Raw genomic sequence first — 25,695 nt, forward strand, 5'->3', positions numbered from 1 at the left:
TAGGGGGCTGGCGGGGAGGGGTGGTCAGGGTGGGCCTCCCTGAGAAGCTGGCACTTGAGCAAAGACTTGAAGGAGGAGAGGGAAGTAGTAAATGAGAAGTGAAGAATTTGATGGAAATTGATGTGAAAACACTTATTTGCACTTAACATTTTTTAAGTTGTGCTAAGATATATGTAACATGCAATTTACCATCGTAACCACTTGCACTGTACAGCTTAGTGGCATTACACATTCACATTGTTAGGCAACCCTCACCTCCATCCATCTCTAGAACTTTCCGTCTTCCCAAACTGACGCTCTGCCCCCATCCCATTCGGCACACTCACTCCCCCTCCCCCTCCCCCAGCCCCCGGCCCCACCATCCTACTGTCTCTCTCTATGAATTTGATGACTGTAGGTCCTCGTATAAATGAAATCACACATTATTTATCCTTTCGTGTCTGGCTTATTTCACTGAGCATCATGTCCTCAAGTTTCATCCATGTTGTAGCCTGTGTCTGAATTTCTTCCTTTTTAAGCCTCAGTAATCTTCCATTGTGCGGATGGACCACATTTTGTGCACCTTTCATCTGTCCGTGGACACTCGGTTGCCTCCACCTTTTGGCTGTTGTGAATGATGCTGCCATGAATGTGGGTATTCAAGCCCCTCCTTTCAGAAAGCACGTTTTGAAGCGGTGACCAGCCCAAGGCCCATCTGGTCTTGGGATTGCAGGGCTGAACCTCTCCCACCCACTAGCCTCACCCAGGCTGCTTTCCCATAGAAAGAGGCCCATCTTTCTTCTTGAATCTCTCTACAAAGCAGGAATGACTCCGTATGTTGGAGAAATTGTGGAGCACGATTCCTCCCATATCCTGCGTTCCCATCTCCCAAGGAGGAAAGGCCTGGGAACTGGGTCTCACCTTTGTGGGCTCATCCAGGTCTCGGGCAGGACCAAGGAAGGTGTCGGGGCAGAGAGAGAAGCAGGGAGGGGATGCCCTTCTGCAAGACGTCACTCATTCACTACCTGGTGCCTTCTGGTGCCTCAGTGTTTCTCTGTTCCGAGTCATCCCTACCCTCTTGTCATGAGACGTTCTCCTGTATTCTCTTCTAATAACTTTAATGGCTTGCTTTATATTCGTTTATTATTTTTATGCCATCAGGAGTTGGCCCTTGTGTCAGGCTGGGATGTGATTTGTCTGTTTCAGCACAGGAGGACCTCCCCCTGCCCCTGCTGGCTTTGCCTCTCCCCCTCTGTCACGGATCCAGCTCCCAAGCTCATTTGGGGATTGGTTTTCTATCGATCTGGCTCTAAGTCCACCATGTGTGTTTACAATCCCTTTCAAAGGAGCTTTGAGACTTGGCGGTATGATCTCCTTTAGACTGCAAACAGCCACGTTGCAAATTATTCCATTCTGTGGTTGAGAAAAGGAGCCAGTTCAGAGGGATGGGTCAGCTCAGGGCTCCCCGACAGCACGTGGCAGGGCGGGTCAGGCTCAGACATGCCGGACCCAGGGGCTCAGCCAGACCAGGGTGACGCCAAAGTGCTGAGCCGGTGTCTTATCTTCAGTGACTGGACAGATGCTTCCTTGACAAGGGACCCAGGCCACCACCGAGCACTCCTGTCCATTCAATGTGGTGGCGCTAGCCACATGTGGCTGTCGAGCCCTTGAAACGTGGCTAGTGCCACAAGTTGAAGGGACGCTATTCTGTGTGTATTGGGTTCCATAAAACATAAATATTCATTTCAACTGGGTTTTTCTTTTCTGGTTTGAAACGTGGCTACTAGGAAATTGAAAATTACATTTGGTGGCTTGAATTCTATTGCTGCCAGCACGGGTTTGTAGCAGCCCTTACTGGGGGCTGGGATCGGCTTCCTTATTTCTTGTCCCCTGTCCCCCGCCACCCAGTCCCTCCTGCTTCTACCGTGTCGCCCCACTGTCTTGTTCTCAGATGGGGCCCCCTTCCTGCAGACGTGCTTCCTGGGTTTAGCAGCCAAGAATCTTCACTGGAGGAAAAGGGAGAGAGGTGAGAACCTCTATCATCTCAGCCTTCGACCCCAGGGTGGAGCTCAGGCCCACCTCTCAGAGAGACTGGGGTGGGAGGGGACCCCAGAGCTAATTTAGGATTGATCAGGGTTCTAGAATGTTCATGCTGGGGGGCCCAGGTCCAGCTTTTGGGAGAACATTGGGCCTCAGGAAGGAGAAGGGACCTGGCCAGGTCCCGGTAGGTTTCCTGCTGGACCCCAGGTCCCCAGGGCCAGGCAGCTTCCCCCAAACCCCAAGGCCACTGTGGGTTGGTGTAGACTCTCTACCCAGACCAGGCCCAGTGAAATAGCTTCTGGGGTTTATTCTCCAAAAAAGCTGGATTCTTACTGGAAGTGTCTGGGAATAATATTATTATTATTTAACATTCATTGCTGCCCCTAGACATATGGGCAGTTTTCTGGTCCCCGCTGGGGTGTCCATGTGGTCCTAAGGCTGTCGGGTTGTGCAGTCACCTGTGACACCCGGCAGATTCCCCAGCAGAATGTAACGTGTGCTTGGCTGTGGGGTCAGTGGCCTGTGGTGGGGTTGGTGCTTTCCCAGAAGACAGGAAATACCTCCGAGGTAACAGACCATCCAGCCAGCTCCATGATGCTCCATGTTGTGAGGCAAAAATGATTTCTTTACCAGGCTTACTTAATTACATCATAATAAATAAACTCCTATTAAATATTTTCTATTAACAATGCCATCACATAAAATAAAATAAGATAAAATAAGAAAAATAAAATAATAGTTACCTATATCTTTGTGGGTAGCTTGATTAATTATTATTTGCATTTTATTGCCAGACTTTGTCAGAATACGTTTCATTGCCTACCGGTGCCAGGCACTTTCATGCCTGTGGTCTTGTGGCATCTTCACAATCCATCCCTGGGGGGAAGTATTTTTATGTCCATTTTACAGAAGGGGAAACTGAGGCCCAGAGAGGTGCATTGACTGGGGTTTTGAGACCAGCAGGTGCCTTTGTGCTTTGACCGGGCCAGTCTCAGAGCTGGAGGGATGTGACGATTTTGTCCAGCTTCACTCCCCGTGTGTCTGTCCATCCTGGTGCCCAGTGGCCTTTACTGACCACTTACTATGAAATCTGCCCCTGTAACTCAGTTTGGATAGCCCCCTCCCCCGACCTCTGGGAGTGGGGAGGAGGATGTAGGCGGGGTCAGCTTCTCAAATGTGCTTCTGAACCTGGGCGCAGTGCCTTTGTCCTGGTGGGGATGAGTGTGTGCAGTGTTCCAGAGCATCCTCCTTCAAGGCCATAGTCGGGGGTGTTTGGCCTGGAGGATTTTGGCCAGATGGCGAGTATAGCGCTGGCCAGGGTGGGGCAGGGCTGCAGTTGTTTTACCTCTCTGCTCTTGCCCCAGAATCTTTGCAGCTTTGGGGAGTGTTTGGACAACCCTTGGTGCATTCTTGTGTGTCCTCCAAGTAGGTGGTGCCTGAGCTCTGCCACGTGACTGCTGTGTGTCCTTGGGTGAGCCAGCTGACCTCTCTGGGCCTCAGTTTTCTCATCCTGAGAATGGGGTAATAACACCTCTCCAGTGGCCTTGAGCATTAAATGAGATCATCTACGTAAAGTCGAGACTGTTGTTACTGACCAGGGTTCTTGGCCTCCTTAATCAACAGAAATTCATCAGAGGCCAGACAAGAAATTCAAGCAAGGCTTTACTGGGCCCCCTGCTGTAGCATGGGGGAGCGAAAACAAGTAACAGCTTCCCTTGCTTGCTCACTCGCTGCGGGGATGGGAGGCAGCTGGTTCTTTATATGGGGGGCGGGTAGGGGTGTGTCCAGGGGTCGAGCTGGAGGGGTGGCTTGGGGGTTTGCCCACCTCTTTGTGGTGGTGTTCTGTGCAGGGGGCATGCGCAGTACCCTGCTTTTTGCTCCCGGCTCTTCAGAAGCGGCAGTTGGGCTTTTTGGTCTGTTTGTATCTTGTGCAGAATATAGCCCAATTGCACACGCATGCAGTTATTTTGAGTCCCTTATAGTTTCTTTGTATTTTGTAGCTGGAGGAGACGTTTGTCCAGGTGCAAGCACTGCAGCCAAGGGCCCCAGGTCCCCGCCTCTCTCACTCTGATAGGCCTTGGTGTACGTGAGCTGCGCTCATCATCATTATTGTCAACACCTGTATGTACTTGATCTGTTCAGATTGGACCCGCGTCCTGTGCAGGTTGGAGTCCGCCAACTTGCTTCCCCTGTCCTGTTGGGACTGCCTGTTCAGGCCCCGCTGTGGATTCCCGCCCCGTCTGGTCTCTGCAGAGCCTCCGGCCTGAGCTGTAAGTGTACCTGGTTTATGTAGGGGCTCCGGATGATGGGGGTAGGGGGGACCCGGCAGTCCTCCGGGGTACCTGTTGCCTCTGCAGGGGTCATCGGTAGCCCTGGGGGCCCACCTGAGCTCCTCCGCTCCCTGGTGCGTCTGGAAAGTTCCCATGGAGGGTTTCTCAGTGAGGGGCACTCCCCCACCCGCTGCCCCGCGGGAGCTCCAGAGGGCTGGGCCGGGTGGCGGAAGGTGCTGTTCCGAGTGACCTTCTAGGCTCTCAGGTGATGTTCCTGACACGGATGTGCTCTTGTTCATTTGAAATTTTATCCTGCCATCTTTTATTGAAGAGGGAGGAGAGGACCTGGGAGGTCGGGGTGGAATATTTATTAAGTTAGTCATCCAGTTAAGAGCCCTTTCTGAAAAGCCTGCACGATGACGGGGCCTTTGGTGTCGGACAAACCAGAGTGCAGGTCCGCTTTTGCGGAGGTTGCCTGCGTGGAGCACCTGTGTGGCCTCGGGCATTGCCTGATCCTCAGCTGTGTGGGATGGTAACACCCACCTAATCAGTAACAATTAGATGGAGGTCGTGTCAGCTAACAACCTGCAGAACAAAACACTCCAAAACTTTGGGTAAAACGACCACTGTTTATTTCAGGGCCAGAGAGTAAATATTTCATGCTTTATGCTGTACAGCCTCTCTACAAAGCAAGAGCAGTCAAGTGAATGGGCGTGGCTGTGCCCCAATAAAACGTTATTTAGAGAAACAGGCTGTGGGCTGACTTTGGCCCACAGGCCAATCATTTGCCGACCCCTGGTTTATTTATCTCACAATTTGGAAAGTGGACCATTTGAGTAGGACTCGGATGATTCTTGTGATCCCTGAGTTCACCTGTGCTCATCCGGTGGGCAGGCCTCACTCACGTCTCCCGGGTGGGCTGGTCGTTGGCAGGGGTCGGGGGGTAACTGCATCATCTATCTCTCACCCCGCCACAGGCCAGCCTGGCTTGGTCACTGGGTAGTAGTTGCAGGGCTCCCAAGAACGGCGAGAATGCATCCCTTTGCTCTGGCCCGTTTGGTTGAAGCGAGCATAATGGCCAAGTCTAGGGTCATTGGGAGAGGACTTCCCCAGGCAGAAGATCCAGGGAGGCGCGCACCCCGTATGGGTTTGGTGTAGCCCCGTCTGCATCTAGCACCCCCCCAGCTGCTGGTCATCATCCTCACCCATCATCGCGGGCACCAGTGGAGGGGCCAGTTGGGGTTTCACGCTTTTATGGGTCACGGGCTCTGTGGTTCAGCTGGCGGGCGTAATTAATATTTTAACTTTGTTTCTGAATAATTTTACATGAGAGCTGTTACTAAGCTCACACCCACCTGCACTTTTGCCCTCTCTGGTAATGGAGCCGGGGCAGAGGAGAGTTAAGACCGTTCCGTGGAGGTCAAGGGCCATGAGGACTTCCCACCGGGTCCTGCTTTTGGGAGGAGCGATTTCCCGGAGGCAGAAAGAGGCAGGATGGGGGAGCCGGGCCCTGGCTCTGGTCCCGGCTGGGCCGCTCAGCTGCTGTGGGACCTCGGCCTCAGTTTTCTCATCGGGAGAATGGGTAGATCAGATGAAGTCACATTCCTGCCAGCCCGGACTTCAGCAGTGGTGTAGACAGCATGGTGGGGAGGTGGTGTACGCGTTCCCGCCGCTCCCCGAGGGGGTTGCTGTGACAAAAGCCGAGGATCAGAGAGTTTTCCCCTTTTCTCCTCATCCCTGACTGTTGGCATTTTGCCCTGTTTTCAGGTTTTTTTCCTCCCTCACTCTGTAAAGTGGATTCTGAACCCTTGTGAGCTGTCGAGAATGAGGTTCTTTTTTTGTTATTGAGGTGAAATACACAGAACGTAAAGTCAACCATTGAAAACTGTACAGTTCAGTGGCATTTAGTACAAAAAGTGCTAGTTTTCATCACCCTGAAAGGAAACCCCATACCCACAGACAGTCCCTTCCAGCCCCTGGCAACCACCCGTCTGCTTTCTGTCTTTACAGATTTGCCTGCCCTGGACATTTCATGTAAGTGGATCGTACGACATGAAGTCATTTGCGCTTGGCTTCTTTCACTGAGCAGAATGTTTTTAAGGTTCATCCACATTGTAGCCTGTGTCAGTGCTTCATTCCTTTTAATGGGTGAATAATACTCCCTTGTATGGATAGAGCACATTTTGTCTGTCCTTTCTTCTGTTGATGGAGCTTTGGTTGTTTCCACTTTTTTTTTTTTTAATTACGTGGGATCTTAGTTTCCCGACCAGGGATCAAACCCGTGTCCCCTGTATTGGGAGCGTGGAATCTTACCACTGGACCCCCAGAGAAGTCCCTGTTTCCACTTTTTGACTGCTGTGAATGATGCTGCTAGGAACCTCCCTGTACCAGTTTTTGTTGGAACAGCTATTTCACCTTTGGCAGAATCAGGTTCCTCGCTAAGGGAAGGACCTGCAGTATGGGGCTGTTCCCGCTGCCTTTCTGGATGAGAGGGAGGTGGTGACATTTCCTCTGTTTTGGGGGGTACCCGTGGGGGGGAGCCACCTGTACGTGGTCAGTTAATCCTCAGGACTCCAGGTGGCATCTTCATGCATTCCCATTTCACAGAATTAGCTGGCACGCGGTCGGGGTGGGGGCAGCAGAGCGGGGCTGGAACCAGGCAGATTGACTCTGGGAGCCCTGGTCTTCCAGAGAAGGGCCCCCGGGGCTGGGGCAGCCGGGTCTGTCCAGGGCACAGGCCAGCGCCTCCTGACTCCCAGCCCAGGACACCGGGGCTACTCTGTGCCTGGGGCGTACCCTGGGGGTTACAGAGCTGTTTCAGAACGCTTCACAGTTACGATTTCCATCTCTGATTTCCATCTCCGTAGGAATGATGGGATGGGCATTGCTAAAAATAGCTGCAGAACGCTGAAGGCTAACATTTTAAAATAGTTCAGTAATTTAGTGACTCTCCACGGGCGACAGGGAGGATCAGTCTAAAGTGGGTGCTTTTAAAATTTCCTAGAACCCAGGCACTGCTTGCTTTGTTCAACAATTTGAGGTATATTTCACATACCATGCGCTCCACACATTTAAAGTGTATACGGCAGTGTATTTTTAGTATATTCATGGATTGTACAGCCATCACCACAATCAATTTTGGGACATTCTGGTTCCCCCCAAAACAAACCCCGTACCCATTAGCAGTGCCCCCCACCCCCCCTCCTCTTCCCGGACCCCGGCAACCCCTCATCTGCTTTCTGTCTCTGGGACGTGCCTATTTGGAGCAGTTTATGTAAATGGAACCATACAATGTGTGAGGTCCTTTTGTGTCTGCCTTCTTTCACTTAGCATCATGCTTTTAGGGTTCATCCACGTGGTAGCCTGTGTCAGTGCATCGTGTCTTTTTGTGGCCGAATAAGATTCCATTGCACGGATAGACCGCATTTTACTTATCTAGTCATCAATTGGTGGACATGTAGATTACTTCCACTGTTTGGCTATTAGGAAGAGGGCTGCTATGAAGATTAGGATACAGGTTTTTGTGTGGACGTATGTTTTTATCTGTCTTAGGTATACGCCTCGAAGTAGAATCATGCGTCTTGGGTCACGTGGCAACTCTCTGTAACCTCTTTTCATTAGTTTCATTTTCCATAAGGTACTTTTTAAAATAAAAGGAAACTCTTTAAAATAATTGCAATTCTAAGAAATAATACAGAGCTGTCCCCTGTACCCTCTACCCAGTTTGCCCCATGACTAGTATCTTCCAGAACTAAATGTACAACATCTCAACACAGGGACATTGACAGTGACACGGTCAAGATACAAGTATTTCCATCAGCACCAGGATCCCTCATGCTGCCCTTTTATAGCCCCACAGACTCCTTCCTACTTCACTTGCTTTTCAACCCCTGGCAACCACTAATCTGTCTTCCATCTCTATAATTTTGTTATTTCAGTGATTATACAGAAGTGGAATCACACAGTAAGTGACTTTCTGGTGTTGGCTTCTCTCTCTGTCATCGAAACTCTGTAGAGATGGTTGCGTATCCGTGGTCCCTGCTTTCTTATGCAGAGTAGGATTCCATGGTGTGTATGCGTCAGTTTGTCTAACCCGGCACCCTTGGAGGGGCAGCTGGGTTGTTTGCAGTTTGGGGTTGTTATGAAGAAAGCTGCTATAAACATTAGTTTTCAGGGTTTTGTGTGAACATGAGCCTTCATTTCTCTGGGATAAATGCCCACAGGTGCAATTCCTGGGTCGTATGGTAGTTGCATGTTTAGATTTTTAAGAAACAGCTACACTGTTTTCCTACATGGCTGTCCCATTTTGTATTCCCACCAGTAATGTGAGAGTTTGCCCATTTTCTCACAGAATTTTACTGTTTTCTACTTTAGCCACTCTGGTGTTGGGGATACGTCCCTGAGGTTTTAATTTGCATTGCTTTAGTGGCTAATGATGTTTTGATCATTTTTTCATGCTCTTTGGCCATCTAGCTATCCTCCTTTGTAAAATGTCTGTACGTCTTTTGTCCCTGTTTTAATTGGATGGTTTGGTTTTTATCCTGTTAAGTTTTGAGAGTTTTTTATATTCTGAACACTAGTCCTCTGTTAGACATGTGGTTTGCAAACATTTTCTCCCAGTCTGTGATTTGTAATTTTATCTTCTTCTTCACAGAACAAAAGGTTTTAATTTTGATGAGATCCAATTTATTGATTTTTTTCTGTGTGTGGATTGTGCTTTTGGCATCCTTTTGGCATTCCTAACCTTAGATCCTGAAGATTTTCTCCTGTGAGAAGTTTTTTTTCCGAAGTTTTATAGTTTTACATTTAAGTCCATGATCCGTTTTGAGTTGATTTTTTAAAAATTGAACTATGGTTGGGCTTCCCTGGTGGCTCAGTGGTTGAGAGTCCGCCTGCCGATGCAGGGGACACGGGTTCATGCCCCGGTACGGGAGGATCCCACGTGCCGTGGAGCCGCTGGGCCTGTGAGCCATGGCCGCTGGGCCTGCGCGTCCGGAGCCTGTGCTCCGCAACAGAGGAGGCCACAACAGTGAGAGGCCCATATACCGCAAAAAAAAAAAAAAAAAAAAAAAAAAATTGAACTATGGTTGATTTACAATGTTCTGTTAGTTTCAGGTATACAGCAAAGTGATTTAGTTATACATATATAGATATTTATCTATTCTTTTTCAGATCCTTTTCCATTATAGGTTATTACAAAATATTGAATACAGTTCTCTGCATTATACAGTATGCCTTCGTTGTTTATCTATTTTGTATATAGTAGTGTATCTGTTAATCCTAAACTCCTAATTTATCTCTTCCCCCACCCCTTCCCCCTTTGGTAACCATAGTTTGTTTTCTATGTCTGTGAGTCTGTTTCTGTTTTGTAGATATGTTCATTTGTGTCATATTTTAGATTCCATATGTAAGTGATATCATATGGTATTTGTCTTTGACTTACTTCACTTAGTAAGATAATCTCTAGGTCCATGCATGTTGCTGCAAATGGCATTATTTCATTCTTTTTTATGGCTGAGTAATATTCCATTGTATATATGTACCATATCTTTATCCATTCATCTGTTGATGGACATGTCCTGGCTATTGTAAATAATGCTGCAATGAACATTGGGGTGCGTGTATCTTTTCGAATTAGAGTTTTGTATGGATATATGCCCAGGAGAGGGATTGCTGGGTCATTGTGTAAGGCTCACGTTGATGGCCATTATTTTGTCTATCAATGTCCAGTTGCTCCAACGCCCTTTGTTGTAGGGGGCCATCCTTCCTCCATTGAGTTGCTTTTATGCCTTTGTCAAAAATCAATTGGGGGACGTCCCTGGTGGTGCAGGGGTTAAGAACCCACCTGTCAATGCAGGGGACACGGGTTCGATCCCTGGTCCGGGAAGATCCCACATGCCGCGGAGCAACTAAGCCTGTACGCCACAACTACTGAGCCTGTGCTCTAGAGCCCGTGAGTCGGAACTACTGAGCCTGCAAGCCACGACTACTGAAGCCCGTGTGCCTAGAGCCCATGCTCTGCAACAAGAGAAGCCCATGCACCACAAAGAAGAGTAGCCCCTGCTTGCTGCAACTAGGGAAAGCACGCGGGCAGCAGCAAAGACCCAAGGTTGCCAAAAATAAATAAATACAAATATAAATAAACTTATAAAGAAAAATCAGCTGGGTGTATTTGTGTGGGTCTATTTCTGGGCTCTCTGTTGAGCTCTGTTGATCTGTGTCCCTATCTGTCCTCCATAACCACACGGCCTTGATTACTCTGGCTGTGTACATCTTGAAATTGGGTAAAACTGATTGCCCTCACTTTATTCTTTTCCAAATTCGTTTTAGTTATTCTGGTTCCTTTGCTTTCCCATGTAAATTTCAGAATACTATTGTCTATATACACACAAAAAAATCTTGCTGGGATTGTGTTACATCCAAGTCTTCCCAATTTGGGAAGAGTTGATGTCTTGACTGTGTTCCATGAACAGGGTATGTCCCTCCACTTCTTTAGATGTTCTTTGATTTCTTTCACCGATTCGTGTAGACTTCAGTGTACAAGTCTTGTACGTGTTTTGTTAGATTCACACCTAAGTATTTTATTTTTTTGAGCAATTGTAAACGGTATTGGATTATAAATTTTGGTGTCCATATGTTCATTGCTAGTATATGGGGATACAGTTGACTTTTATATGTCAATCGTGTATCTTGTGACCTTGTTCACAACTCATGTATTATTTCTAGGAGGTGTTGTTTTGGCGATTCCTTGGGATTTTCTACATTCACGTCATCTACAAATGAGGACAGTTTTATTTCTATCTTCCCAGTCTGTATGCTTTTTATTTCCTTTTCTTGCCTTTTGTACTAGCTAGAACGTCTACCCCTATGTTGAATGAGAATGATGAGAGCAGACATCCTTGCCGCGTTCCTCATCACAAAAGGAAAGCATTTAGTCTTTCCCGGTTTGGAATAATGTTAGCTGATGAGATGAGGTTTTGCAAATGCTCTTGATCAAGTTGAAGAATTTCCCCTCTTCCTATTTTTGGGAGAGATGTTGTCACAGATGGATGTTGAATTTTGTCAAATACTTTCTCTGCATTGATTGCTATGACCGTGTGATTTTCCTTCTTTAGCCTGTTGGTATAATGTATTACATACATTTATTTTTATTTTTTAATTTATTTAAAAAATATTTATGTATGTATGTACGTGGCTGCATCATGTCTTATTTGCGGCACACGGGATCTTTGTTGTGGCATGTGGGGTCTTTTGTTGTGGCGTGCGGGCTCTAGAGTGCACGGGCCCAGTAGTTGCAGCACGCGGGCTTAGTTGCCCCGCAGCACGTGGGATCTTAGTTCCCCAACCAGGGATTGAACCTGCGTCCCCTGCCTTGGAAGGCGGATTCTTAACCACTGGACCACCAGGGAAGTCCCTATAAATTGATTTTTTAAAAAAAATATTGAACCAACCTAGCATTCCAGAAATAAACTCTACTTGTCATGATATATAATTCTTTTCATATAATGCTTAATTCTATTTGATTTAAGGATTTTTTATGTCTATATTTATGAGAGATATTCCCCTGTGGTTTTCCTTTTTGTACTCTCTTTGTATGGTTTTAGTATCAGGGTCATATTTGTTCTGCAAAATGGATTGGATTCTATTTTGTGGAAGATATTGTGTAGAATTGATGTTCGTTCTTTAAACATTTCATGGAATTCTTCTGTTTTAGCCGGCTTGTTTTGACATCACTCTCACAAGGGAAGTGTTACTGCTAGGTGGAGGTAGATGTCCAGCTTCCTCAGTTGACCTCTATTGATACCCAAGTGGGGAGGCTCCTGTTATTGCTGGTGGGGGAGGGGACCTGCTCCCCACGTGGTCTCCACTGATCCCGTGGTGGGGGGTGGCCTCATTCTTGCTGGTGATGGGGAAAGTCCTGACTCTCCATTAGCCCTCTTCTGACCCCAGTCCAGTGGGGTGAGGTGGGGGCGTGAGGGAGGGGTGCCAAATGCGTGTGGAAATCCAGCCTCCCCGAATGGAACCAGAGGAGGATTTGTTACAGCTCGGTAGGGAAGAAAGTCCCAGCTCCGCACCTTGGTTTATTTGATCTCCTCCAGTGGAGGTTTGGGTGCCTCACGGCAGCCACACGAGGGGAAGCCCAGGCTCCCCCCTCGGCCTCTGCTGCTATGAGTCAGGGTGGAGGCCACAGTTCTCCTGTGATATCTGGATGGGGTAGAGCAGGTATTGTCTAAGCGTAGTCCTTTTCGTCTGCCATTTTCCTGCTGTTTTGGCTGGAGAGAATAGTCATTCGTTGCGGCTTTTTTTTCTGCTTCTACTAGTGTTTCTGGGTTTCTGACTTCTTATCTCCCAGTCTGGGATATGAGGTTCTCCAGCCCAGAGAACCAACCACTGTGCTGTTCCTTGGGTCCCTGGTCCTGGACCATTCTGCCTTCTCTCTACCTCTCAGAGTCTTATGTTTGTTTCCTGTACGACATACTGGGTTTTTCGTGGCTCTTCTTGGGAGGAGTAGGGAAAAGGGCGTCTACTCCATCTTTCTGGAAGCAGAAGTGCAGCCCCTGGTTTTCAGCTCAGAGATATCAGGATGCACTTGAAGTTTTAACCTCTGCCTCTTGGAACCTCCATCTCAGCGGTCCCCAACCATTTTGGCACCAGGGACTGGTTTCGTATCAGACAGTTTTTCCACGGGTGGGTGGGTGGGGGTGATGGTTCAGGCAGTAATGTGAGCGATGGGGAGTGGCTGTAAATACAGGTGAAGCTTCACTCGCTTGCCTGCCGCTCACTTCCTGCTGTGCAGCCCGGTTCCTAACAGTGCAGCCCGGTTCCTAACAGGCCACAGACTGGTACCAGTCTGTGGCCTGGGGGTTGGGGACCTGTGCTCTATCTAACCATGATCTGGTTGTCTCTTGCAGCTCTGGAAATCTCTCCTGTCTCCATGCCTTGACCCACTGGAGTGCAGACAGTTCCTGTTCTAAGAGACCTTTCTGCAGGGCCCAGTCTGACAGCACCTCTGGTGAGTTAGAACATCTTCTCCTTGCCCTCGTCACCTGCAAGCCAGTCTCCATTGCCATGGTGTGGTTCACCTCATTCCTTTGGCACTGCGGCCAGAGGATGGTCAGTTCCTCGCAATCAGGGCCCAGGTGCTTCTGTCAGGGTGGGGAGAGGGTGGGTGGAGTTGCCCTTGGCGCTGGGGGAACAAGCCTGCCCCTTGGTGCCTAGCTAATGTGACCTTGGGGGAATTATTGGGACTGTGGCTGAGGCTCCAGGTCTGGGTCCTTGTCTGTGCTCTGAGATGTCCAGGCTGGACTCAGCCAATGTGGCTGAGAGTGGTTGATGGGGGAAGTGTTACAGGTGCCCCACCTCCATTTTTGCTTGGACCAGGGGACACCTGTTTGTGTCCAGCACAGGGACCATGGAGGGAAGCCCACAATCTGTGGTTCCGGAGAGCTGAGATATGCCCTGGGCTCAGAGTCTGGTGCCCAGAGCTTGTTATATGTGCTCCACTGGTATCGTTTCATCTGTAATATGTGCTTAAACTTGGCATTTGCTGAATGGTGCCTAAAGGTTGGGCTTTTACCATGACTGACCTCATGAAGACAGGAAAATGATTGCCGTTCTCAGGTGCCGTTCCCAGCAGTTAGACACACTGCTCATGGCCTGCTTGGTCCTGAGAGGCTCCATCCAGCCCTGGCTGTGCACAGCCTGGGCTCTTTCTGGAGCGACACCTGGCCGCCCAGCCTGGCTCCACATACTGGGGACCAGAAAGGCAGGTCTGTGAGGTCCACTCCCCCTTGGACACTATTTCTCAGCCTTTATAAAAAATATCATCGCCTATCCATGGAGACATTTTGGACCGTTTTTCCAAATTGTCCACCCCAGTGAAATTTTAATACTGTGGCAAGGCTGTATATCTGTTCATGTTCTGCTTGTATATCTGTGCTTTCTACTTAAAAACACTAAGATCCGTTTCACCTTCCAAGGTTCCACTGAGAGTGCATGTCCTGGACTTACAAATATAGCAGGCAGGAGTGGAATGTCGGAGCCACTGCCCCTGCCCTGGTCCTCCTGGTCTCTACTGCTTTTGGGGGTCGCCTCCTAACTGGTTTCCTACCCCCAGCTTCCCAGCTCTGCAGTCCTGCCTGAAATCCAGTTCAGACGCTCTCACTGTCCTTGTTCAAGCCTTTCCGTGTGGTCATGATTCCCTCCCTGTGCTCTGAGCTTCTCTGGCCTCTGCTCTCGCCCTCCCCCGGGCGCACATGGGCACTCACCTGGCGAGCGGTGGTGATGGGGCCCCATGGAGGACCGGGCCCCATGGAGGACCAGCCCCCATGTCCCTGCTGAGTGGGCAGAGCCTACAGTCCCCTTGTCCTCTGTTCCTCCCCGATGCTGGATGCTGGCCCCTCGTCGGGAAGCCCCTGGCTCTGAACCCCACGGTTCCTGCTCACTCACTGTGGCTCAGTGGAGAGGTGACAGATGGATGCACACGAGATGCGTGACTCTAGTGGAGGATGTGGCCGCCCTTCTAGAGGCAGAGCAGCCTCAGAGAGGGAGGGTGTCCAGGTTTGAGGGAAGGTCCCGCACTAAGCTGAACCATACCATACAGCATCGTCCATAAGGCCTGCCTTTGACGTCCACGGGATCGGGACTTGGGACTTACTTACCATTCATTATGGTGGCAGCGGGTGGCAGAGCACAAAGCCCCCGTGCAGCGTGTTTCTGCATTTGTGGTTCGTCTGCCTCAGGCCGGATGGGGGGCTTGTTGGTTCATGACGAGGTCGAACCTCTCTGAGCCTGGCTTTGCACCAAGGCCCTCTGACCTCCTCCAGGTTTCTTCCCGAGAAAGGACACTTGACCATTTGATCTGAGCGTTTGCTTGTCACCATTCCGGGGTCTGAGATAGGGTGCTGCCCGGGCTGGGCCTCCAGCCTCTTCTTAGAGAACTATTATACTTACCACTGGCCCCAAGCGGTGGGAGCATTTGATTTCAGGATCTGTCCCTGTGACCGTGGTCATTGATGTGCAAGGGGAAGGAGAAGAGGAAAAAGCTGGACTGGACAGCCCCTTTAGGCCAGGAGTGGACGTGTTGTAATCTTGGTTTGCCGGCCAGCGCACTTTTCGCCCACACAGTGGGCTGTCTCCAGGCCAGGGGACCAGGTGTTCATTGGGAGATTAAGCCTCTCAGCTGGAGGAAGGATGGTGGCCCTTGTGCTGTGGACGGGGAGGGTTTCCATCTCTTGGGCGTGGCTCTTCATGAGCCCAGGAGGTGCTGCGTCCTGGGTGTGGGCGTAGCTGAGGCAGAATTCTCCATCAGCCCCAGGTTTATCTGGGCTCTTCATCTCCCTCTCAGCTGCTTCTCCTGCATCCTCAGGTGTCCCACAAAGGGGCCCTGCCCCTCAGTGGCCTCCGGGTGCCCTGGGGCCTCCATTCATCACGGATGCCCACTGTGTGGGCACCTCACAGCCCCCCTGCCCTGGCTGAAGCATCACCTTACAGTTGAAACATTCATCACTTAATAAACCCGTGTGGATTCTGGGTTTCAGACCTTTCGGAGTGATCCCCTCCAGCTGCCACTCAGAAAAAATGGAAAATTACCCTTGCGTTGTAATTTAGTGAGTAGCCAGATGTCACAGGATGAGTGGCAGAAAGGTTCCACTTTAGAGTAACAGAATTAATGTACAGTGTTGTGAATTCTCACCCGTGATTCAATGAATCACAGATGGAATGAATTCCAAGATTCGGTTTTTGTGAAGTGGTCTTTATTACTGCCTCAAATTATTTTTTCCACTTCTGGGTATAATCAGACACCCCCCCAGGGTGCCAGAGGATTTCTGAGGTTCCAGGTGACTTTCCTGGCGGTGACGTGACACATCCAACAGGTTTGGGTGAAGACTCTGTCTTTGGTGATGAGATTCAAGTAATTCTCTCCAAAACTGGGTGCCTAGTGTGTGGTCCTAAATCAGGGCTTGGCAGACTATGGCTCACGGACCAAATCCTACCATCATCTGTTTTTGTAAATCCAGTTTTTTTTTTAAATTGTGATAAAATACACATGGCATAAATTTTTACTATCTTAACCATTTCTGAGTGGACAGCTCAGGGGCATTAAGTACATTCACATTATTGTGCAGCTTGATTTTTGTTATTCAATTGTAGAAGCTCTTTATATATTCTGAATTTTTATCCCTTGCCAGATATGTGATTTGCAGATCTTTCCTCCCACTCTGTGGGTTGCCTTTTGTAAATAAAGTTTTATTGTCACGCAGCCATACTCATTCCTTCTTATATTATCTCTGGCTGCTTTCATGCTACAGAGGCCAAGTTGAGTGGCTGTGACAGAGGCCCTGTGATCTCAGAGCTGAGAATATCTACAGGCTGGCCCTTTACACAAAGTTTGCTGACCACTGTTCTAAATGATCTCGGTGCATTCAGCGCTGACAACCAGATCAGATGCTGAGAGATACTCTCTGTCCACAAACCCCGGGGGCATGAGCACTCGGCCTGCAGGCCCCTGGCATCCTCCTGGTCTGAAGCCCTCTGTGTCTTGGTTAAGTTGTGTGGCTTCTTCTTGTGACATCTGCGTAGGAGGTGGGCTCCAGACAGGGGGCTCCTTCCTCCTGGGAGCAGCTGATGGCGGCGTTTAGGGACTGCCCCTAACCAGTGACCCCAGAGGAAGGCTCACGACGGACCAAGTCAGAACCCTATGGGCTGGCGTTTATCCTGTTCATCCTACTTCGCCTTTGTTAGGGAATTCCAGAGATGTAGGCGATGGCCTTCCTTGGGCTTGCAGCTGGGCCTTGGGGGGTGTTAGGTCCAGGCAGCCAGAGGGAGGCCCGGGCCGGCGTCACCCAGGGCATTACGGGAGGGATGAGCTGTGTATGTAAGAGGTCGTGGGCCCTGGGCATGTCCAGCAGCTCCACCACAAAGGCGGGGGCGATGCTGTACAAACCGCATGGACACTGCTTCCAAAGGGGTCCCCCGCAGCCCCCCGCATCTCAGATTGCAGTGAGCCGGGGAGTGATGGTGGGCGAGGGGTGTGGACATCGAATGGGGGCCACTGTCTCCAGAGGTCTGGCTCCAAAGGGCGGGGCGTCTGCTCTCACTGTCTGCGTGTTGTTTGCAGAACAAAAGCACAATAGCTGTTCGCTCTCCACCCAGAGCCCCAACCTGGGTCTGGTATGCAGTCAGTAAATGGGGAGCAGGTGACTGTCCCCTCCCCGGGGCAGTCCCTGTGTAGGCCCAGGCGAGGGTGATGGTACCTCTCTGAGCTTGTGTGAAGGAGGTGGCCCTCAATCACTGTTATCTCCCCAGAGGGACCCAGGAATCCAGGAGGAGCGAAGCGTCGCTGTGTGGGGCCATTGGAAATGGCCCTAAAGGTCTCAAGCCCTCATCCCAGGACCACATGTGTCACCGTGTACAGTACAGCTTGAAGATGTGATCAAGTTAAGGGTCCTGAGATGGGGGGTTACCCTGGATGATCTAGTTGTAAGGGCTCCATCACAGGAGCCCTTACAAGAGGGAGACAGAGGGAGATGTGAACACAGAGGAGACCCCGTGACGACAAAGGCAGGGACTGGGGTGATGCAGCCACGAGCCCCAGGACACCTGGAACCTTGGAAGCCAGAAGAGGCAGGAAGGACCCTCCCCTGGAGCCTCCGGAGGGCGCTAGCCCTGCGACACCCAGATTTCAGTCCAGTGAACCCGATTCCAGACTTTCGGCCTCCAGGATGGGGAGAGAATACATTTGTGTTGCTCTGAGCTCCCCGGCTGTGACACTTTGTTATAGCAGCCCAGGGATGCTCATACAGCATGTGGGTCTGGATTTGGTTGGGGAACAGGGTCACTTTTCAGTGAGAAGGAGGAGAAGTGTGGGCCTCGTGTGTGGCCGGGGCTCAGGTTTCCGCCGGAGTTACCTTGATGGCAGGCCGGTCACCATGGGAAGACGTGACGGCCTTTCCCCAGGTCACCGCGGCCCAGCTGAAACCTTGGGGAGGGGCCTTGGTGCTGGCGTAGACAGGACTGCCCTCACCCTGTCACTCTCTGAAGGACGTGCCCCCAGATAAACCGCCAGGAGACGTGTAGCCTGCTCTGAACGCAGCGCCTGGAAGCTGCTTCCTGCGGGCCCCGAGCATCTCCCCTCTCGGCCAGGCTGGGGACGTGCTGGCCGGTGTCCCCACACCGGCTGCACATTGCTGGGCCCCCATGGAAGTGCCCCGAGTATTTCACACATTCAGAGTTTCCCTGCACGAATGTATACCTTGAGTGCTTCAACCTTCTTCCTAGGCCTAGAGGTGAAGGTGGGCACCTGGAGGCCAGCCCACATGCCTCCTGCCTGTGGTCTTTCTGGGCGGGTAAATTCTGCTCCGGCTGCCCCAGGATCTTCACCTCTCATCAGGGCAGAGGGAGCGAGGGCCGAGGGGTCGGGCAACTGCCAGGCCACCCCCGCCCCCGCCGGCAGCACATGGCTCCACACTGTCCTTGGGTGCATTCCCCGTGCCCGATGGTCCTGTCCCAGCCTCTGGGTTCCCACCTCTGCTCTGTGCACCACCCCTCCTGGTGCCTGTCCCCTCGGCTGTCGGGAGACAGGAGGCTTCCCTGTCTCCGCCTTGGCATGCTCTTTGTGACCCACTGCAGGCCCCTGTGCAGGGCAGGATGCAGCTGCACCCTCGGGCATCTCGGTGCCATTGTGGGAATAAGCTCAGTGCCCCTGGGCTCCCCCCTCCTCTCCCTCCGCCCTCTCCCACCACTTTAGACCTGGTTACCCAGCGAGGCAGGTGGTGGGGGGAAGCATCTCCCAGCGTCAGGGTGGGTGAGCAGCGGGACCACGGGAGCTGGTACAGGAACGTCCTCGGGCTTCCAGAACCCCGGGCGGGGTGTGTGATGTTGAGGAGGGTGCGTGGGTCCAGGCGGACTGGAGGGTTCACAGGAGCTGCTGGGTTGCTCTGAGGAATGAGGTGGAGGCCATGAGTCTAGGGAAAGGGGTGGTGGTCATTGGGCCCATCACGTAGATCCTTCTGAATAGCTCAGCCAAGGACCACGTCATCATCTCGGCAGTAAGAGCCCCTCCATGCTGCATGTGTCAGGCCCTGCAAACAGCACCTGGGCTGCTCACCAATGCTCCCCCTCAAGGGTGAGGACGATCAAGGAAGAGCAAGAACTGGGTTTGTTTCTCCAAATGGGTCGTCTCAGTCCTAGCAAAAAGGCCATGTCATTTTGCTTTGACTTTAGAGCCTGGCCTGAGGAACAAGAATTCTCGGGCATCTTGTTGAAATTGCAGATTCTAAGACCTCCTCCAAAGGAAATCCAATTCAGTAGGAATCTGCCTTGTTTGCCTGCTATCAAGTGATTCTGCTGCAGGCCCCATGGGTAAAACTCTGCTTTAATCATTAGGCTAAAACCATTAGGCTACGACCAACCCGTGGGTTGAGAGCACATTTTTGCAGCCATGTGTGGTATTTATCTCTGAGCTTCCTGGCAGCCAGGGAGAAAAGGGAAAGATGGGAAAACAGAGTTCTCTTGTCTGATATTAAATGAGTTCCTCTGGAGAGCAGGTTTTTCTTAGCACTCGAGTCTAGGAGGAATGTTTTCACATAGCGTTTTCAGTTGTGGTTTTGCCAAAAAAAAGAAAAACCCAAATAGTTTTCAAAAACTGTTTGACCTCAGTGAAAGCTGAGGACATAGCAACAACATTTTCGAGGTGGACAGTAAGCTGGGGGATTCAGGTGTGTTGCTGTCTCGTAGATTCAGATGTAGGACTTAAGGAACCATGGGCAGAGGTAACTTTGGCCAAGGGCTAGGCTTTTTGCAGAAGAGAATTAAAAGAGAAGAAAGAAAGAGAATTGAATGACTGTGTGATTGCATTTTATGTGAAATGCCCCAAGCAGGCAAATCTATAGAAACAGGAAGTCCTGAGCGGTTGCCAGGGGTGGTGGGGGTGAGGGGTCGGGAGGGGATGGCTGAGAATTGCGGGTTTCTTTCTGAGATAATGAAAGTGTTTTAATATGGATAGAGGTGATGGTCTACCCAACTTAATGATTATAGGAGATCCCACTGTATCATGCTCTCCAATGGATGAGTTGTATGGCGTGTGAATTACATCTTCACCAAAGTGTTTAAAAACAAAAAATTGATGACGTTAGTGTGTCTCACTGAGCCGAAGGTTGGGTGCCAGGGGGTCGGAAGGAGACGACTTGGCCTGATGAAGCCTCGGGGAGCTTCCTCGGGTCGCAGCATTCCCCATGATCCCCCCTAAACCATGGCCCTGAGCAGTGGACCAGCCGTCAGGTCAGCGGGGTTCCCGCCCTGGCCCGAGGGTCTGAGTTGGACGTGGTCGTGTCCGAGGACCCCAGGAAACGGGGGGAACGGGCACTGAATTCCATGTTCTCACGTGTTGGTGTCTCTGTTCCCCGAGACAGTTTTATCTGCAGCCCTGAGGCTGCTGAACGAGCTCTTTGGAGCAGGACTTGCCCGCATCCAGCTGTGGAATGTGGCTTCCCTGGACGGAGCAGGCTGCGTGTGTCCTGGGTTCTCTCAGCAGAAGCCTGGGTCTCTCCCGTCCACTGAGCCCGAGCCGAGTGGGTGGAAATAGCCGGATGAAATGAGTTAGGATCTGGTCTCAATGTAGGGCCAAATATACCGAGGCTCGTAGAGATGGCTTCCTGGTAAGAAAGGAGCTGGATGAAGGTGACCATAGGTAAAGGGATCGTAATGTGAAAAGAAATATGTATGTATGTGTTTTCCAATGAAACAAATCGTGTAGCCAAACCAGGAATTTTCTAGGTTGGTGACACTGGGTGTTAACCATGCTTTCACCGGGGGATGGTTTTATGAGACTGATCCCAAAGGGGCCGTGTTGAGGGAACCCGATTAAGAACCTGGTATCCAGAGCTCACGGCTGTTTTATTGTCCAGGGGTACACCTGGCAGAGAGGGTCTCATGCAGCCACTAGCCAGGCGGGGGCTGATGCTGGCCAGTCGTCCGGTTCTGCTGAAAGGGACAGCTGCCGCGTGGCTTTACAGCTGCAGGGAGCCACCAGCTTGCTGACTTCACCTTTCCTTGGAGAGAACAAGGGAGAAGTCACATGGCATGTAATTCACCAAAACAAACACATCAGCTTTCTGGTGTATGAGGTGTTCCTATCGCAGACTGTTGGAAATGAAATTCAAAGTGTTTGGTTGGATGCAAATTGTCCCTTTTTCTTTCTTTTTTCTTTTTTACTGTTGGCATTTTTATTATATTACAAATTATCACCTGTCTGCCTACGTAGCAAGCCGATGTCTGTAATTTTGCTGTGGTTCCATAGCCATGGATGGGAGAAATAGTGCAATTTTCCTGTCTGTCAAAAGCGCAGTCAGGGATGAAGGGAAGGGGTGCTGGTTCCCACGTTCTCTAAATATTTACGCTTCTGTTCCTCTTTTGTATTTATTCCTCCCACCTGGATGGCAGGCACACAGTCGCCTTCCAGTGCTAATTCTCCCTGGATATTTTTAGAGGGAGCGGTTCCGCTAATCAGAGCTGTTTCACAGTCACGAAATGGATTCAAAGTAATATTTAATCCAACGCATGGAGGAAATGCCAGCCGCCAGGACGCTGGAATGTAGAGCAGGCCCATCGGGTGTTTGTCGTGAGCAGGGCTGTCTGCTGTGTCGCCTTCCGAAGTTGCCTCCATCAGTTGGCAGGGGGCGCGGGGAGACCTGTGAACCAGCTTGTTAAGGAAAACACAGAAAATTCTGCATTTATGCCCCTCACCCCGCCCCCGTACTGTGGTAGCACAAATGCCTGACAGCGCAGGGGGCCCTCGAGCTGGTTTGCGGAGTTCATTTATTATTTTTCCCTCATGTGTTCACGGAGCGATTGCTTCAGGAAACACTGAGGTCCCCACACAGACTTGGGGCTCACGGCGTCAGAAATCGGATGCGGGATCCCACGGATGGGGCACGAGGCTGGTCCACGGGCCCCTTGTGCTGATCCGGGCCCTTCTTCTGCAGCCGCAGCCCAAGGGCAGCTCTCCCTGGGGCTGTCTTGTCTGCAGCAGCCACGGAAAATGACTGTGGACATGGCTCTGTGGACACCCCTGCCCTCCAAGTGACCCTGCAGACTCTGTCACTCCCCGCCACCAGCACGCTAATGCACAACACACACCTCAGGGGTGGCTTGCTCGGTGGAGGGTGGGAAGCCTTGGCAGCCCTGCCGCTTTCTGAAACATTCCACCTTGTGGGATTCAGAGGTAATCCAGAGGCTCCTCGTCCCCCTTTGGGCAACTTGGGCCTCCTTAAACTTAATCCCAGCAGACAGGTGTGAGAGGGCCCAGGTCTGATGCAGATGTCAGGCCAACATCACTCGGGCCTCTGTCCCCTGCCTGCCCCTGGCTCTGTCCTGAGAGGGACTGGGTCACATGCCCCGAACGTCCCGGTGTCCATTCCTCTTCCTGGCATCCCTATCCACATCCCTGGACAGGCCATGGGGAGATGGTGTTTCTTTTCTTAAAATTTTTATTAAAGTATAGTTGATTTATAATGTTGTGTTAATTTCTGCTGTACAGCAAAGTGATCCGGTTATGCATATATATATATATTCTTTTTCATATTCTTTTCCATTGTGGTTTATCACAGGATATTGAATATTGTTCCCTGTGTTATACAGTAGGACCTTGTTTATCCATCCTTTATATAATAGTTTGCATCTGCTAATCCCAACCTCTCAGTCCATCCTTCCCCCACCCCCTCCCACTTGGGAACCACAAGTCTGTTCTCTATGTCTCTGAGTCTGTTTCTCTTCTGTAGACAAGTTCATCTGTGTCATATTTTAGATTCCACATATAAGTGATATCATATAGTATTTGTCTTTCTCTGTCTGACTTACTCCACTTCGTATGATAATCTCTAGGTCCATCCATGTTGCTGCAAATGGCATTATTTCATTCTTTTTTATGACTAATATTCCATTGCATATATGTGCCATATCTTCTTTATCCATTCATCCGTTGATGGGCATTTAGGTTGTTTCCATGTCCTGGCTATTGCAAATAGTGCTGCTATGAACACTGGGGTCATGTATCTTTTTGAAGTATGATTTTCTCTGGAAATATGCCCAGTAGTGGGATTGCTGGATCATATGGTAGCTCTATTTTTAGTTTTTTGAGGAGCCTCCGTACTGTTCTCCATAGTGGCTACACTAATTTACATTCCCACCAACAGTGGAGGAGGGTTCCCTTTTCGGGGAGATGGTGTTTCTGTGGCATCTGCATCCTGCATCCCTTCCCCAAGACTGGCTCTGGGTGGCTCCATGGCAGCCACTGTAGGCGGTGTCCAGGTAGAGAGAACTAGTTTGTGTGACAGGAAGCATGCCCCTGGCGTCTCTTCTGTGTCTCTGATCAGGCCTAGGCTGAGGTGGTCCAGGTGAGACCTGGGTGGGGCCTGCCTTCAGGAATCCTGCTTCCCCTAAAAGTGCAGGGGTGGCTGGTGGGGCCCAGATGCCCAGCGCCTGTATGTGATGCACACCTGTCTCAGGAGTCCCGGACGGCACCTTGTCCTGCGTCTTCACATGGGGAGTCTGTCACCCGAGAACTTGTCCATGGGGAACGTGGGTCCCTGCCCAGCACAGGCTCACCTTACCCGGGGGTTGGCAGCTGTTCTGGGCAGCGCAGACGGGAAGCACGTCGGATCCGGTTACCTGCCTGGGGGGTTGTCCCTGCAGCCAGTTCCAGCTGGGAAACGTGCTTACGAGCCAGGGCGCTTGCCCTGGTCCTCTGGTAACCCTGGGAGCAAATGTTCTCCAGATTTCCTCTGTGTGGTATGTGATTCTTGTTTGGATTTACATTTTTCTAATTTTTCAACTATACTTTAATAAAACTTACGTGCTGGTCAATTAATCCAGCTGTCAGTCTCCCCACCCCTCCCATGTAACTCTTCTCCCTAGAACTACAGCCACGTATAGGACCGGGTGTTCAGGGCTGCCCAGACCATCCACATGTTCAGTGATTCTCTAGAAGGACTCACAGGACTCAGCCAAGCTATCAGTTTTTTTTTTTTTTTTTCGGTACGCGGGCCTCTCACTGTTGTGGCCTCTCCCATTGCGGAGCACAGGCTCCGGACGCGCAGGCTCAGAGGCCATGGCTCATGGGCCCAGCCGCTCCGCGGCATGTGGGATCTTCCCGGACCGGGGCACGAACCCGTGTCCCCTGCATCAGCAGGTGGACTCTCAACCAGTGCGCCACCAGGGAAGCCCAAGCTATCAGTATTATAGTTACACTTCGTTGGAAAGGATACAGATGACAGTCAACAGTTGTAAAAGCTTGTGGGCCAGGGTCCAGGAGAGACCAGGCACCAGCTCCCAGCTGGCCTGTCCCACTGGAGACTTACAAACGGCACTTCATTCTTCCAGGAAACTTGTGTGACGACACACGTGAGCTAATACTGCCAATTAGGGACACGCCTTGCAGCCCGGAGTCCAGGGGGTCACATAGGCATGGCTGACCACCTACAGGCTGACCTTAGTCTCCAGCCCCTCCAGAGGTCAAGCCCAAGGCCCCCTACCATAAATCACGTTCTCAGTGTAAATGACCTGATGGTGGCTCAGGGCACCCTATAAACAAAATCACTCTTCTTAGGAGGACATTCCAAGGACTCAGAGGTGCCCTCCCAGGAGCCCAGCAAGGGTTTGGACAACCCAGGCCGTCTGTGTTCACCCTTTACTGCCAACAGTAGTTCGGAGAGAGGGTCCAAGATCACATCTTGGTTCTGCCGTGTCTTAGCTCTCTGGTTTAGGAAGTTTTTCTCTCTCTTTATGTCTCTGTTTCCTTATTGGTAGAATAGGGGCAATCCTGGATAAGCACAGGGGTAAAGAGCTTGAAGACAGAATGACAACCGACGAAAGAGAGTGACCATTCTAGCCACGCCGGTGACACTGATGAAAACATGGCCACCCACTGCAGGGAACAGGCCGCGGGTCCTCAAAGAGTTAAACAGAGAGCTGCCATATGACCCAACAGTTCCACTCCCGGGCACATACCCAAGAGACATGAACACATGTCCACATATATCTACCCAAGAGACATGGACCCATGTGACTGTTCACAGCAGCATTATTTACAATAGCTCCAACGTGTAAAGAGCCCAGATGGCCATCAACAGACGAATGGGTAAACAAACACATGTGGCCCATCCATACGAGGGAATATTATTCACCTGTGAAAAGGAATAAAGCCCAAACACACGCTACAACATGGACGAACCTCAAAAACGTTATGCCAAGTCAAAGAAGCCAGACATAAAAGGTCCCACATTGTGTGATTCCATTCATATGAAGTGCAATGAACGGGCAAATCCACAGAAACAGAAATTGGATTCGTGATGGCCAGGGGCAGGACTGGCTGGGGGGTCGGTGGGATTTGGAGGAGGAAGGAAGGGGG

Source organism: Hyperoodon ampullatus (genome assembly GCF_949752795.1).
Source record: "Hyperoodon ampullatus genome assembly, chromosome: 7".
Classification (NCBI taxonomy): Eukaryota; Metazoa; Chordata; class Mammalia; order Artiodactyla; family Ziphiidae; genus Hyperoodon; species Hyperoodon ampullatus.